This window comes from Bidens hawaiensis, unplaced genomic scaffold, assembly GCF_021521415.1.
Source record: "Bidens hawaiensis isolate Kalapana, Puna unplaced genomic scaffold, B.hawaiensis_p1.1 tig00016116_1, whole genome shotgun sequence".
NCBI classification, from domain to species: domain Eukaryota; kingdom Viridiplantae; phylum Streptophyta; class Magnoliopsida; order Asterales; family Asteraceae; genus Bidens; species Bidens hawaiensis.
Window position 1 is genome coordinate 97,875 of NW_027492465.1, and position 14,976 is coordinate 112,850.

Below are 14,976 nucleotides of genomic sequence, written 5' to 3' on the forward strand. Positions count from 1 at the left end.
CATCTTAGTTTTTCATTCTATACTTTTACTATTTAGACCATGTGTAGTCATAAAGCTTCACATCCAGGGGTTATTCGCCACGTGGCGCTCAGTCAGAGTTATGGTTTTGTACAAAAACAGGCTGTAGTCATAACTCTCCATATCCAGGGGTTATGCGCCACGTGGCGCCCAGTCATTATTAATTTTATTTGTTTTTTTTAAATAATAATTCATTTAAATAATTAAATATATAATTAAAACACTATATTAGTAACATAAACATAAGCATAAACCAAGTTTTTCTTACCAAAGGGGTTTGGGTAAAAAGTGTTTACCAATATGGAGATTTTGAAACTTATTTACCTATAAATGGTGTGGGGTTAAAATTGCAATAAAAAATATATTATGGGTTTAAAATTACAATAACAAAATGGTATGGGTTATAAATTAAAATAAAAATATATAATACACCACTCCTTCTCGTCTTCTTCAATTCGCCGGCCACCACCACCATTTTTCTCCTTCTTCTCCGATCTGTAACTCACCCACCACCACCATAACAACAAGACCCACCCAACCAACGGCTATTTTTTTGATTTGTGTGCCAACCCCCGCGTTTTGTATACAACGCAACCAAAAATCAATTTCATATAACGCAGGGGGGGCGGTGTACCCCCGCGTTTTCGTCCTCAACGTTGATGGCAACGTTGCCACTACGGGTGGTCTTATATGCTTTTAGTTTCAAAATATGTAGTTATGTATATTAATGTGTATATATGTATTTTGATAAAGAATTGATTTTATCGTTTTTAAATTTTCAATACTAATAAATTACTGGTTCAGGCATTTTAATTGTTAAAACCGAAACGTTAAATTACTAACCATGTTAAACCGGCTAGTTTGGGCATTTCACTAGTTTGCTTCTTTTTTTCTCTCAGAATTGCAGTTAGCGTTTATAATAGAACGCAACCGTATATAAAAAGTTTTATTATTAGTAGTATTGTAGTAGTACTACTAATAATAAAACTTTTTATATATCTTTGTTTAAAAACAATATCTCACCATAATTAAAAAATATTTCGTTGCGATCAATAAAGTATAAAATTACGTTACTTTAACTAAGCATGTGAAAATTATTATTGTGATCGATAATAAAACAGAAAAAGTGTCTTATAATAATAATAACACATTATTTTTTAATAAGTTACTTTCCAGTAAACATATATGTGTGCATACACTAATAAAGGGGACTTGTGCAATGTGACGGGAAATACAATATACTAACACGGACACCGGTAAAATGTGTTGTATGGATTTAAAGTTTTACTAGAAGTTTATAATATAAAGTATAAAGAATGATTTTTTAAACTCTATCAAACGGTAAATTAGTCGTTTATTATAATATTGAATAGATTTATGGAGCAATAAAAAGAAAACAAGAAGACTATTGCTAATCAATTGATTTATTTAAATACTTTTCATTGTAAGGTTATACATGTAAAAAAGATAAGATATTTTTTATTTAGAAAAGATATTTTAACAAGAAGCAATAAATGAGTTATTCTCTACAAAAAGAAAATTTTGTTAACACACCTAAGGGGCTGTTTGGCAAGTGATGAACCATTAAGTGCTGAATCAGTAAGAGGTCTGAATGATTAAGATAGTCTGAATCAGTAAGTGCTGAACCAGAAAATGTTGTTTGGTTAAACCTCTGAATGACTATGCAGAATGACTATTTTACCCCTCTGAACTATTTCATGTTAAATGAAATATATATGTTTGTTTTGAATAACTATATTGAACGATAAATATTTATAAAATGGAAATAGAAACATCATTGAAAATCCAAATTACACATAAATCTTTCAAAATACATGGAAACATATTAAAATCCACATACAAATTAATGTTTTGCGTACAAATTTAATTTCAATCATTTGTAATTAGTTGACTAGGTATCCGGTCACGCAAACTAGTCATATACTCAATGCCTTGTGAACTTGATTGTTGGTGTATGCAACGTGGTAAAGGTAACATTTCATTAATATTACACGTAACGAGAGTTTGTACAACATACGATCTGTTCTTTTGCATATTTAGTTTTATAAGTTTTCTTCTATTTTCTTCAAGTTTTGCCATGATGTCTTCCACTTCACCTTCAAGCATGAACATACAAACAAAAACAAATATATATAACAAAAACAAATAAATATATAAATCAAAGCATGAACATACAAACCTGAAACTTTTCTTTTTATCTCACACTGATCTAAAGTTTTTATCTCACACTAATCTACATCATGTGTATATAAATCAAAGCATGAGCATACAAACTTGAAACTTTTTCATGAGGTTTCTTGCTTAGAAATGCAATTCAACCTTCACAAAAACAAGTCTTACTTCAATTAAGAAAACAGTTAGAGTACCTAAAGCAATTGGATATTCGGGTCAACACAAGTAATGAACTCTTCGATAGCCACTTTATCAAGATTAACAAGCTTGAAAGTTCTTAGCTTGGTTTCTACAGGAATATACCCTAATAAAATTCAAAGATTGTACACACTTGAGTATATTGATTTGAGTTTTAATTTCTTGTATAGGTCTATTCTTCCAACTTTTAAAAAGATTAGTAAATCTTGAAAGTGTGATTTTTAATGAGAATTATTTGAATCACAGTTTCCCTGATGGGGTTGACAAATTATCAAGTTTGAACCTAAAAGATAACTCCTTATCTGGCCAATTACCAGATTTACCAACCAGTTTGATCATTTTATAATTTACATCATAGCAACAACTCATTATCTGGTCAAAATTTGTATACTATTTTCTATTAATTGGTATATAGTTAACAAGTATATGCCTATTAGCGTATAAACGCGCCATTACGAGCCGCATCGCACAAGTACAAAACCTTTAGTTAACACAACACACAGAATAATTTGTTTTACCATCTTGAAAAGTCAACAATCCTAGATTAGATTATTCATACTTCAATTTTGTATTGATAGTGTGATAAAATCCTATTTTGTACAAAGCTTTCAAAGCAATTTCATAAGTACTTCAATTTACTAGATTTCATCATAGCAGATAAAACTGAAAGTTTAAACATCCTTTTTTTTATTATCACATTCAGTTCAATTATAGGCTAATAATGATTGTAGTGTTAAATTTTGTAACTTGGAATAGAAAATATGAGAACCTGATAGAAGATAAAACAAAGACAGAAGCGGCTGAGAGAAGCGGTGCTGACCCGCAACAGGGACCGGCGACGGTGACAAGCGGCGATTTTCGACGGTGAGAGGTGGCAGGGCTGCGATGGTGAGAGGTAGTGGTTATTAGGGTTAATGTATTGTTGATATGTGGTAGAAGGAATGTCTCAGGGGGTGGTGGGTAAAATGGTCTTGTTTTTCGTTCAGCTTTGAGACTCCTCTCAAAGCTGAACGATTAAGAGGTTGATTCAGTCATTCAGACATGAACTTTTGATAAAACAAACACTCTTAATCTGACCGAATCAGACATTGGTATCTGAATGGTCCCATTAAGAGGCCAAACAAACACCCCCTAAGGCTGAGTTGCCATGTTTTCTTCATGAAAACGTTGATTGCATGAATATGTTTTGTAAACTTTTAAAAGATTATAAGGGCACTTGAATTATTTATTTATTTTCTTTTAACAACGTTGTTAAAAAACTACGTTTAAAACTTGAGTGAAACTTGTTGAGATTAAATATCGAATGTCCATATTGACTTGTTGAGATAAAAAGCTCATTGTGTCTTTTTGTTTATCATTATGTTTTGTGTTTATTTTTCTCATTGATTGTGTTTTTTTCTTGACATTATGTCTTTTTTTCTTGATATTGTGTTATATTACTCCATATTGTGTTATATTTCACGATTTATTGTGTTTTTTTTGTTATAATTTTGTCTTTTGTACATTTTCATCATTGCGCCTTTGATCTCAGCATTATGTCTTTTCGTCGTTTTTTTAATGAGAATGACGGAGGAAACATTTGAGTTTTTAATTTTTTTTTCATTGTTTATTTATATTTTAAGTTATGATTTTTAGTGGTTTTTTATGTGACCATAAATTTTTTATCATGATTTTCATTTTTGTCTTTCTTTGTATTTTAACATTCTCATAGTTTATGATGATAACATATTAATTTTTAAATGAATTTTACATATAACTCTTTAATATTTAACATTCTCATAGTATTTAATATTTTATTTGTTTTCATTTAAACGTCTTCCTTTGTGTGTGTGAAATTTTTAGAGCGGTGTATAATGTATATGAATTTTTCTAATATTATCATGTACGAAATTGTCATTGCCTTGCACTTTATAATATATATAACATTATATATATATATATGATTGAGTTCTTTTGAGAACCGCTTTGAGTTTTAAAAACTTGAAAGAACTCAACGTAACAATTTTTTTTGAATTTTTTTACACATGTGTAATACGTAAGTGTAATTAATGTACAAAAAATTACCGTAATTTTTTACACACCGAATCGACTTTTTACACATGTGTAAATAAAGTTTAAACTTATGTAATCAACAAAAATCTTTATTCTTACCCCTGATTCATTTTTTAATCAAATTTAATCTCAGCTACATATTCTAACTCATTTAATTAAATGTGTGGTCGAAAATTGAGTTCTTAAAGTTATTACAACTTATCAAGTTCTCAAAATATCCCTCATATATATATATATACATACTAGATGGGTGCCTGCGCAATACTGCGGAAAATACATACCTTGGTAATCATGTAGATTTATGGGTGCTTGTTGTTTCGTTGTAACCGTGAAACCATTTATTGTTATAAGTAAATTCATAGTTCTTATTTTAAACTCAATTTAACATCAAAGTACAAACGAAAACGAAACCTAACCATCGTTAATGGTTTGGTTTTGTTGGGTTTCTATTTTCAACGGTCTAGTTTCAGTTTTCGGTGACCAGAAACCGTGAATAATGGCTTGGCTTATGGTTTAATTTAAAATAATCAAAACCGGACGGGAAATGCATATACGTAAAATTTTATTTTTTTAACCGAAAAGAAACTATGACAATATCATACTCAAATTAAAGAGAAATAAATGCTCGTTTTTATGATGCAATTTTTTTAAAAAAATATTAACGTACGAAAAAGTTATGACCATTTAAAAATCATAAGGGTATTTGGGTTAAAAATGAAATTATAAAAAATAGATAGTTAAAAGATGAATGGCCAAATTTATAACTTTTCTTTTAAATTTATATAAGTTGTTTAAATTTAAAGGGGAAAAGTTGTAACTATTTTGAAGAAAATAGAAAATACGTGATATTTTATGCTATAATGACTACTCTGCTCTCATTTTAGGTTGCACCATATGTTTAAACATTTGTAAATCCCTTAAAAACAAGTGTCTTAATTTGCCTTCCTTTCATACATTATATATAGTATAGATATATATATACACATAGGAAAGGGTTATTTTAATAACCATGGTGAGTTTTAAGAACTTTAAAAACTCAATTTTGAACCACACATCTAACTAAATGATATGAAATATGTGACTGAGATTAAATTTAATTAAAAAATGAAGCAGGAGAGAGAATAAGTATTTTTGATAATTATACAAGTTTAAACGTTAGTTACACATGTGTAAAAAGTCGATTCGGTGTGTAAAAAAGTATCGTATTGTTTTGTACATCACTTACATTTACGTATTACACATGTGTAAAAAAATTCGAAAAAAAATTGTTACGTTGAGTTCTTTCAAGTTCTTAAAACTCAAAGTGGTTCTCAAAATAAATGATATATATATATAGGGATGGGTTATAATAAAATGAAATAGTTTTCTAGGGAAGAGTAAAAATAAATCTAGGTCATTGGATTTATGATCTAGTGGTTGAGATTCAGGGCCGTCATTGAGGCATGGCAGGGTAGTCGACGGCCATAGGCCCGACACCCGCTAGGCCCGAAATTTTTTTTTTTTTAAATTTATATGTATTTTTATTAAAAACATGTGTATAATCAATGTTTCAACACAATTAAATAACCAATAGCTTGGTCTAATGGTAAAGGGGTATGACATATAACCAAAAGGTTGTGGGACCTAGTCTTATTTGAGACAATTTTAAGCTTATTTTATACAACAGTTTTTTACACAACTTAAATAATAATCAAATAAGCCTATTTACAATTGAATTGTTTAAACACAACAAAATGTTTCTTTTACTTAAGGCCCAAAAAAGAGTTCGCCTTTGGCCCAAATTTTTTTTCGTCTTTTCGAAGCCGGCCCTGTTGAGATTGATAGTTTTTAATATACCATATAGTTTCTTAGGATTAAGGATTTATGCTACATAGTTTCCTAACTCTAAATTTTGTGTCATTCATACTCTTCTTACAAAACTTTGTATTTTTATTTTAACCATTATATATATAAATATATATGTGTGTGTATATATATTATCATAGCAAGGTTATAATAAAAAGACAATGTTTCATAAGAAGTGTAGGAAATGATTTAAACCATTGGATGAAATATAACACATAGGGGTATGATGATCAATAATGAAATGTTTTAATTTTGGAATATATAATTTGAAATTTTGCTGACTTTGTGGATTTGTTTATTTAAAAATTTCCATTCATTATTTTGTCACACACAAATTGTTTATGTTTTATGAAGATCATCGACATCAAATAGTTGACTCATAACATCCCTTTTGTTTTCTCAATTTATTTTGAAACAATCACCGACGTTCAATGTTTGGCTTTCTCCAGAAGCCACCACTGGTTATCAACCATCGCATAGTCATGTCATTTTCTGCTCTTCGATCAGCCGATGTACAACACTATAGCCTGTCGGGATAGTGCCACCCAGACCACCGCCGCTGATCTTCGGCTCTGTTTGCAATAATCGATTCTTTTTCCCTTCTTTTTGGAAATACATATTGGAAGTTAATACATCCTTTTGAAGAAGATGAGATATTTATGAGAATTGCATGTCGAAAAATCAATCGGAAAAATCAATTAGTCGTTAGTTATGGCGGTAGAAGGTAAAGAAATATGATGGAGGTGTTCATAGTTGAAGATTAATTTGTATTGTATTCTTATTTTATTAAAAGAAAAGTTGTATTTTATAATTAGAAAAAGCAAATCAGTGTGTTATGATTTGTGGCCAAGATTTGAATTGTATTCATGTAATTAAAACATAAAGTGTATTTCTTTAAAAGAAAAGTTGTATTTTATAATCGGAAATGATTTTTTCATACGATTGAATGTGTTTTAAATCTTTGTTTATATGTAGTGTTTTTGTTCATGAATGTTGGTTATGATGTTTTTATGAACTTAATTATAGATGATCAGTTTTAATATTTAATGATTGGTGTGTTTTTAGTGTTTATAGTTGATGTTTTAGTATGATGTTTATTGTGTTTTTGTACATCATGTTCAACATAATGTGTTGATGTTCTTGGTGTTGTGTTTTAAATTTCGATAAGAATTTGGTGTTGTATTGTAAACACATTGTAAAATAGATTATGATGTTCTTGGTGTTTTGTTTTAATTTTAGATTAAAATATGATAATCATAGATATAATATAGTGTGTTTTTGTTCTTGATTTTCTTGGTGTTTTTTTGTAAATTTGGACTAAACTTTGGTGTTATGTTTTATAACACACTGTGATTCAGTAAAGATTTACATTATGTGTTTTTGGTGTTCTAGTGTGTTTTTTCTGGTAATTCAACAAGGATTATTTATAGTATGTATTCATGTTAAATTTAGATGAAAATATGATAATTAAATATTTAATAAATATTTCCATATATAATATAACCCATGAGGCGATTATGCCCTTTAACACATCTTTATATACCTTTAAAATAAAACACACTATCAATTATCTAAAACCTTTGATTGCTAAGATCCAATGCTGATCATCTATATTTTCAGGTAAACCCAAGTATCAAATGAAGAAACGAACGAAAAGACAAAGAAAAATCATAGAAAACCCAAGAAAACACTGAAACACGCCCCCATGCTCCATGGAACACGGCCATATGCTTTCATGTGCAAGAAAAGACAAAATATTGGACAACTGAACACGGGGTCGTGGTCACCTTTCAGAAAAGACAAAAGAAATATAAACAAATCACCATAAACACGGGGTCGTGCCTCATGAAGCACGCCCCCGTGGGAGTCATCATGTACGATTTGACAGAGCATTTAATGAAACTGGCCATCTGGACACGTGGGCGTGCCTCATAGAGCACGGGGTCGTGCCTAAGTGCCCAGACAGCCTATAAATAGAGGAACATGTTGCATTCATCAAGTGTGCTTGAAGAAAACATTCTATACGGGTTCACTTATAAAAATACCCACGTTGCACTCTTATTGAATATCTTGTAGAGAGTTTGAAGGCTTGGAGGCTATCATCATCATCTTCTATCATTATCATCCATCACCATTGAAGAGGGAATATTCATCCAACATTTGGTTTAATTGTTCTAGTTTGATCATGTGTTTGTTATCTTCATCTCTTTTGATGTTCATAACCATGCTCATACAAGCTAAACTCCATTTACCATCTAATCTATATGAAGAAGCTTTGTTTTACTTGATGATTATGATGAACATGTGATTTAGTTTTGTGACATTCGTCAATTTCGGGTCACTTTTGTTATGTAAACCCGACCCGTTTGTAACCTGAACATTTCAAATATATAAAATATTGGATCTTGTCATTTAAAATATATAAAATATATATATTTTTTTACTATGCATTGTTGACCATTTAAACATACCCATTTTTATGCAAACCATAAAAGAATCTTTATACCCAACCCTTCACTCCTTCCCTATATATAAACACCCATCTTCTTCATTTTACTCTTGCTACATCTCCAAAAACTCTCTCAAACTCCATAGATTCAAGGTTGTTATTTCTTATGTATTCTTGAAGTTTTGACTTCTCAAGTCAAACTAACTATAGTCTTTCATTCTAACTTGTTCATCTAACATTACTAACTCTTGAATATGGTGGTACAACATATATATAATACACACCCATTGTTTCCTTTATTTGTTGCTCCACCGACTTTGGTTGGTTAAGTTTCGAATGTCATAAGGCAAGGCTTCATGGAGGACTTCGTGTTCTTGATATATATTTACACACACATAACTTATTATACATATCACTTATGACTAACTTCTAACCCTTTAGTTTGTTCATCTTATTTACAAGTTCCATGGTGTGGGTTTGTATAAGACTAACCTCGGTTTAACCGAAACTAGTCCAAACCGGAAACCGAACTTTTGTTTACTAGTTTTGTTAAAATAGTTGTTTAAACATGTTTATTGCTAGATTTGAGTTTCAAAAATCATTTTTACAAGTTATTTGATATTAAGCATATGGAATCCATCTATGAACTCGTTGGGAGATGGAAACCGAACTAAACCGAAACTTTTGCTTAAAAGACTTGTAGTTAACTTTTTTTGTTGTAAAATTTAAGTTTTCTTCATATATAAACCAATATACAAGTTCTATGATATTTGGGCATGTAGAAACCATCTATGAACTATTTGTGAGATGGAGACCGAACTATACCGACTTTTACTCGCTTAAGACACACAAGTGTGTTTTTAGTTATCAAGACTTGTATATTTATTTAAAAAATAGTTTACAAACTGATTTTAATTATTTTCTTAAGTACTTGGAATAGTTGGATCCAACTTGATCTCATAACATAGCTTGGACCGACAAAACCGAACACTTGCTTAACGTGCGTTGTTAGTTCTAAACAATAGATCTACATACTTGGTTAAGTGTTAGTATGTTTTAATGAGTTATCTCATAACAATTAATATTTTGGAAAGTTGACTTTGGGTTTGACCATCTGTCAAGACCCGAACCGACAACCCGAACACTCGTTAAAAACCCGTTTTAGTATATTTAGCCTAATGGAACTTGCATTTTAGCATTTTCCCCATCTTATTACTTAACGTTGGTTAAGTAAATATTAAGGTTAGATACTTTAACCCGGTTTTGAGCAAACTTCCATTTTTTAAAAGGGTTATTATTATAAATTCTTAAATAGTTACATTTTAAACCTTGAAATTTAATCGATTAGTTTTTGCAACAATTATTTTATTTAAAGATCTTCAAGACAACCTTTCTAAATCCAAGACTTTCTTTTATTTAGGCTTCATACGTTAAACTCGTCGTTCCGGCAAATCTCCAAATAATCAATCTTTCAAGTTTATTACTTGAATGTGAGTAACTTCATACCCCGTTTCTATCTTTTATTTTGGGGGTGACATTTCAATTTATCTAAACTAAATGTTTTATACTTGGGTCTTAAACCACAAACGTTGTTGTATACCTTACTTGAATAATTGCTCGATTTGGTGTTCTATGCTTATTTGACTATGTGTTTATCGCTCTTGGATGGTGGAACTATAAATCCTAGACCATTTGGCAACCCCTCATGGCAAGGTGTCGTTAACGTAATGCAATTAACGATAACTATAAAATCCTAAACTATTTGGCAACCCCTTATAGTTGGGTGTCGCTAACTTGTTAGCGATAACTATTTATCCAAGTTTATAGCTATTATTTATGGTTTTGTATACTAGTTTTGTGGCTTTTCATACTATATATCTATTGTTCAAACTTATGAATTGCTCACCAACCTTTGTGTTGATAAACTTTATTTTATGAAATGTTACAGGTTTGCATCTAGGTTGATTATGGAGTTCGGTGAAGAAAACGTCACAAATACCGTTAGGATATTAGCAAAACTGAACAATATTTGATTTGCTATATTTTGTTGTATTTTGTTGTATTTGAGTTATGAATATTTGGTTATGTGACATTTTCGATGATGTGAAATGAAATGAGTTTGTTAAATATTGTCGCTTTAAATAGTGTCATGCGCTTATGAGCAATCGTTGCACCCCGGCATGTTCCGCCGCCTTTGGTCGGGGTGTGACAAGTTTGGTAAAGTACATGGTTATTTTGTAATTATCCTTTGATGAAAAATGTTATCACTTTAACTCAATACATCAAGGTTGATGATTAACAATCATTCATGATTCACTCATGTTCTTAAAGACTATAAATGGTAAAAAGAATACCTTGATAATTTATTTAAGATAAAACATGGATCCTTATATTGTACCTAAAATGATGAGATATAAGCTATGATCTATTATCTAGTTTTGATAATTCTGAAATAACATTGTTAACAAGATTGCTTAGGTTATCATGTTAGTTAAAGAAATCATATATTAATGGAATGTGTAATTATAACCTAATTAAATCAACAAAGTGGAGGTTGTGTGACTAAACTATAAGCACCTGAAGGTGTCAGAATTGGTATTTGAGAAATCGAAGTCAATCCTAATCTTTCTACTTTACTAAACTACCTGCCTTCTTAATTTGACATTCTCGTGGTAGTATGAGATTAAGCAAGGGTGGACTTGAAAATATGCATGTTATTTTCTTTTATGTCATATAATATGTTCACTTAGAAATGAGGGACTATTCTATCATATATTATTATGGCAAGTTTATCACAGTTTACTTAATAATCATCAAGGAAGAATGGATTGGACTCTTGATCTTAGATGGTAACCTTCATATAATTGATTTACTCATTTAGAATTTCTCTATTTGTCACTTACATTATTTATATATATATATATATAAGTACTTCTATTTTATAAAAAGTTTAAATTTTTTTTTCTAAGAATATCGAAGTTTTATATAATTTACTATAAAACGATTACAATAAAGTGGCAGGCAAACGGGCAACAAGCTGCGCCGCAACCCCCTTTTGAATAGCAAAGCCAATCCTGCTAAAAACGAAGCTTTGGGACTTAGAAGCTGAAGAGGTTCCGTGTACGACACGCTGAACCCTACTCAAAAATTTCACAGCCTCTGGAGCCAGAAAACCAAATGTATCAAAGGAAAATGGTAGAAAGACATGTTGATTATCTAAACAAGCTTTCTCGTGTTTAACAACTTTGACCGATTCAGCCTTCAACGCAGCCTGACCCACAACAAACCCACGGTCCCTGAGCCCAACAAGAGGAGACACTCCTGTAAGATCCACACAGGCGTGTTTCCCCCCTGCCCACCCGAACACAAGAATATCAGCTGGTCGTAAAGTAGACCTCCCTTCAAGAGGATTCGTGAGAAAGTTAACAGGGGCCTCCTTTTTAGCAGAAATCCCTGCCCGTTTAAGAACATCACACAGAACATCCCTAACCAGATCATGTCTGTATTTAAAGCCAGACAATTCTTTGCAATGCAACCAAAAGAATCCAAACAGACCTTGCGAAAAATTGGGCAAGGTTCATCCGTCGGGAACATAGAGATCATTAACCGGTACTTAAGGATAGCCCGATACTCCAAACCCGACATACGTTGGCCTAATCCTTCAATGGGGATGGCCGTTAGAAAATCCTGAGCCCGAGGAGCCCGAAGGCATTCAAACACCGCATTTTGGCGAGGGGATAGATCAAACTTCACTTCTAAACTCTTGACGATTCCACTAAATAAGGCACTCGCCACAACATGTTGGGCTTTAGGGGGGGCGGTGTCCTTATTAGAGAACCCGCTAAGATCAAAATCTGGAAGTGAAGTACGTAAACGATCCATCGCACACCCATAATCAGAGTCCAACCCATAAAATATCACAACCCCGAAGAATATGGTCTTGCAAACACCACGATTGTGCTCTCGAAGCCACAAAAGCATATGTAGATACATCCTCGGCCGAACAGAGACCCAACCCTCCATAACGGTTCGGAAGTGACGCCAACCTCCATTGGAGATCCCCAAAGAACGGATCTCCACAAACCACGATGTCATCAATCGCCCTTCGAAGACCATTGTCAAATATAGAAACAACTTCCCCCAAACAGCAAAAATCAACTCCAAAATGATTAAAACTCTCCGATTGAGCTAAAACAAAGATCATTATTAGAAACATTTGTGTCCACGGATCGATACTTGGTTCTTTCCAATACTATTCTACATACACGATAGGTGCACTTGCGTATTTCGTGTGTATTTAGTCTTAGTAGAAATCACTTTTATAAATTTAAAACACGATCTTGTGCAAAAGCTAATCTCCCATATCATATTTTATAACCACACGCATAGCAAACATCACGTACCTGAATAACGAACTCCAACCGAAGCGACCCGAGACCCGGATTCACCCGAACCAATTAAAATCCTAACCCGAACCCGAGATAAAATATTCGGGTCAGTATTTGGGTTGAGTTGAAATACCCAAATTTGGGTTGATCCGAATAACCCGAAGTATAATACTTCGATGCATGTATCACTATTTTATAAGGTAGTTTAGCGGTAAGTAACAGAGTGACCTTATGTATTCTTGTTCGGTTGTTCTCAAGACTCCAATTAATATTGGATCTATCGCATTGGATTCCATTGTATTTTATTACCATAAAGCATGTTGAGAATGTATATTCGATTCAAAATTTTAAATAGTATAATATTTAAACCAATACGTATTGAGCATGCTTCTTCAATCTACACAAGTATTTATCCACATGCTACAACACTCCATCACGTCTAATGCATGCATGTATGATAAATTTCATGTTTTGCTAAATAATATATGTTATGGTTGTATATTATGGTTTTATAACGGCTTGGAATATGTTTTTTTTAATTTATGATATTGCTAAAGGTGGATAATTTTTTTTAATTTGTTAAACCCGAAATCCAACCCGAATTGGCCCGACCCGTTTAACCAGAAACCCGAACAAACCGAACTTATTTGGATCGGTTCTTGGGTCAATTTATTTTGAGCTCCAACCCAAACAACCTGAAACCCGAATAAATAACCCGAAGAACGCCAATAGTTTAATGCGACTAGTTTTATCCAAATTTGAGGAGTAAAAGACAATTTGTATAGGGAGATGGGCCTGGTCAACATGTTGGCATCTATGTTTGTGATTATTTTTGTTTAATTTGTTATTAGTGCTAGAAACTTGTACCTTAATCTGTTATAATAATAGTGAAATCAATCCTGGATAAGGTTGCCCACGTTTGGATTTTATTTATATTTCTTTTAAGGGAAGATTCATAAAATAGCCTATTTATAGTTAGTGTTTTCAAGTTTATCCCTTATAATTTAAATTTTCAATTTTATCCCTTGGGTATCTCGTCACCGACGACATGATAGCGAACACCGATGATGCATTACCGAAACAAATATGATAACGACACGTGGCACAAGTTGGCCGGAATAGGTCATCGCGACATGTTATGTAACATGACGTCGGAACCCTACGTTAGTGATAACATGACGCCGAGACCCTACGTTAGTGATAACGCATCGCTGCTACCCTACGTTAGCAACATAACGCATCGTCAACCCTATGTTATACAACGCATCGTCGGTGTTCGCTATCATGTCGTCGGCGACGAGACAACAAAGGGATAAAATTAGAAACTTGAATTATGAGGGATAAACTTGGAAACACTAACTATAAATGGGCTATTTTAAGAATTTTCCCTTCTTTTAATGTTATGGTCTTTTGCATTTTAAATCATCAAATTCCAGTGAAGCGTGTGATTGGGCATTAATCTGATTAAGACAACTAATCACGTTTAAAGTATTTCGATCATGTAACATCACACATTGGGCTATAATGATTATCTGAGTTTTCTACACTGTTTATTATTATTATTTTTATTTTTTATTTTTTTTAAGTAGAGAGATTACATCATTAAAACCGACCGTAACAATTAAGACTAAAGTGAAAAATTATATTACAAAATCCAAAATTTAACCCAAAATTCAGTTTTTTTAAAAGATTTTTCGTTGTTGAATATAACAATATGTCTAACTTTGTATGTAACAAAAGTCATGTAAACAACGGTGCATCTAACTCGTACAATGATGTTTCTAATTATAAGCATGGTGATAGGTCTAGTTCCGTCATTTTTTGACCCGTGTG